At 41.8% G+C, this 3,068-nt stretch overlaps 1 pseudogene; it reads right to left on the reverse strand.

Annotated features, from left to right (window-relative positions):
- LOC147925446 (uncharacterized) lies at nt 1-1,185 on the reverse strand (annotated as a pseudogene).
- Between the last annotated feature and the right edge of the window lie 1,883 nt (nt 1,186-3,068).

Here is a 3,068-nt window from a genome sequence, read left to right on the forward strand (position 1 = left end):
CTAGTCATGTTCTAGGGAAACGTTTGGGGCGACACCCTGATTTGATGTAGCAAACACTCCAGGCCCTAAAGCTTCCCTCTTCGGAGGTGGTGGAAGGTTTCCCCGATTTTGGTTTCCTTGATGCTCCCCTCTTTCAAGCATAGTACACTCTCGTGCGTAGTGGCCTTGCTTACCACACCTCCTACAGTCTCCATTTCCGATGGGGCAGTTCTTGACCAAATGATCAGTCCCCCCACACCTAATGCACGCCCCTGTGGCCTCCCAACATGTTCCACCATGCTGTCTGCCACACGTCACAAACTTTGGGAGACAGTTTCGGCCTAGGCCTGAGTCATTGTTATCCCAAATAAGCTTATGAGATTTTTCTTCCTTAGTTACCCCCTCATTAATTCTTATGAGGTGCTCAGCTTCCTCCTCAATTCCTCTTTCAATTGTAGCATCTTGCTCTACTAGCTCAACCATGCTAGTACATCCTCGAATAGAACACCGATTTTGAATATTAGCTCTTAGTCCTCTCATAAATCTACGAATTAGTTCCTGCTCTCCATACTCTCTTCCAATAAACCTCCTTAGAGGAGTGAACTCAGCATCATACTCTCTGACCGTTATTCTGCCCTGACGAAGCTCCAAAAACTCACATTCCAGCTGGACCATAGCTTCTTGAGGAAAATACTTCTTATTGAACTCCTCTCTGAAATCCTCCCAAGTAGGCACATAACCGACATGTAAGCTCCTCCCAACATTCCTCTACCAATTGTCTGCATCTCCACGTAAGTAATGCACTGCAAGATCTTTTTTAAACTCCACTGGACATCTAGCTGACATGAGATTTCTCTCTAACGTCTGCCTCCAATCGTCAGCCCGAACTTGATCATTGCCACCATTAAAGTACTCCGTGCCCATAGTACCCATGAGCTTCATTGTCTCAAAATAAGAAAACTGAAATCCTGCTAGTGGATTAGGCGGAGAAACTAGGGGTGCAGGTGGTGGCTGGCGAGGTGCATAAACAGGTCGATCAAAAATCTCTCGCATCATGTTCCGGAGCTCTTGCATCTGTGCACGAGTTTCAGCAATCTCTTCTGTATGAGCGGCAACATGATTCTCTCCAATTGGCGGCTGACCTTGCTCACCAACTTGGTGTTCTATGGGGTTTGCAAGACGTCTTCCTCTTCTGTTTGGTGCCATTCTCTGCTTACATAAGATCAAAATTCAGAACCCCCACACAAACAAAAACTTTACTGAAACAATTCTAAACGCAAGTCGACTTCTTTTGGTCTTTTTTTTTTTTTTTTTTAGAAAGTACAAATCCCCTTTTTAAAATGCTATTAAAAAAGGTGTTTCTTTAAAAAAAAAATCATTTTAAAAAGTTAGCCTTCCGGGTCAGAACTGACTTGGCTTTAACCTAGCTCTGATACCAATTGTTACACCCAACTCCCAAAATACACCAAAAAGAAGTACAAACTTGCGTAGCTATTCACATTTCTCTCCTGACCTGAAGAAGGGAAAAGAGAAAGGGGTGAGTAAAACGAGTTTACTCAGTGAGGAGATCAACTCTGCCCACTGGTCATAGAGCAAACACGTTCTAAACATAGACACGATTACTTAGCATAAAATCAGAATGTCTAACCATCAAACAATCATCACATCGACGATATGCAACACATAACTCATTTATACTCTTCTTTATCATGCAATCATGCAACTTAAACATCACACTCAGAGCAAGGCCCTTGCGGCACAACTACTCCCACACTTAGAGCAAGGTCCTTATGGCACAACTACTCCCACACTAACATTCTCATTCTCGTTCTCTTGCATATGCTTATGCCATTCATAAACTTGTCTTAACATATATCCTTAAACATTAACATCACACTTTCAAGTTACTAACAAGCTAACTTCAACATGTAATCACAAACCACCCAAAGACTATTCTCGAACCTATACTTAGCAACTATCGAAGAATATATAAGGAAAGAGTCTGCTGCATAACCGCAAATACCACCCTCACCTGACTCTAAGCTGGCAAGAACTGGAAAGAAAGGCTGAAGCAGCTAGCAACAATCTGAAACTTGCAGCAGAAGAAAAACTGTTCAACACAGATTAGGGTTTCTAGGTTTTGACATAAGCAGATGATTTTTGACCGACAAGCAACCAACGCATAAGCTAAGGGTTACCTTTTCCGGTGATAATGATGGCTCAGGTGGCTTTCCTAACACCCCTTATATCTGTAAAAACTGTCGAACTGGCTTGAACTGCTCAGGTATCGCCGGAATTCTTCCACCAAAACCTCAAGTCGAAACTGAAAACTGATTCTAACGTTTACTTAATTTCTGGGTTCAGAAACCAATGATTTTTCACCAACTTGTTACTGCGAATGGAGTTTACCTTTTAATAAATAACCGAAAGTTACTACTTCTTCCTTGCATCATGATCTATCCAACGACACCAAAAGCGTGATTTGGGTCCTTCGGATCCGACGGTAAACGGAGCACCGAAACCCCTACTTGACAATGTTTCTGAATTCCTCTACTTCACTAAAACCAATTATGGAATCATAAATTACAATCTCAGTAACTAATAGAGCCATACTCAATGTAATAGACGATATATCCATGAAAGGTTTGCCTTACCTTAATGAAATCGGTGTTAAAAGATGAAAACGAGACGTCCGACCCTTCTCCCCGCTTAACGTGAACCGAAAAAGAAAAGGAAACACAACTTCAACTCTTGATCACTAATGATAGCGATGAAGGATTGAAACCAAGGAGATCTAATGCTTTAGGGTTTTGTGTTTGATATGCCAAGAAGCGGCTAGAGGTAGAGGGAGATATATACACCGTATATATACATTTGTACAGAAGCGCACGTAGGTTTTGCGATCAAAGTGGTTGGGCCCTTAGTGGGCTGGATTAGGTCTCACGATTCTCCCCCACTTCAAGAGAATTCGTCCCCAAATTCAACATTCTTAGCTCGGTTAGGCCTTCATCCTTAATAGGTCATGGTATCAAAACTTGTCTTATAAAAATTTTAAACGATTCAATTGACCATTAAAGAATCGAATAAAA

This window comes from Camelina sativa, chromosome 16 (genome assembly GCF_030686135.1).
Source record: "Camelina sativa cultivar CO46 ecotype springtype chromosome 16, ASM3068613v1".
Classification (NCBI taxonomy): domain Eukaryota; kingdom Viridiplantae; phylum Streptophyta; class Magnoliopsida; order Brassicales; family Brassicaceae; genus Camelina; species Camelina sativa.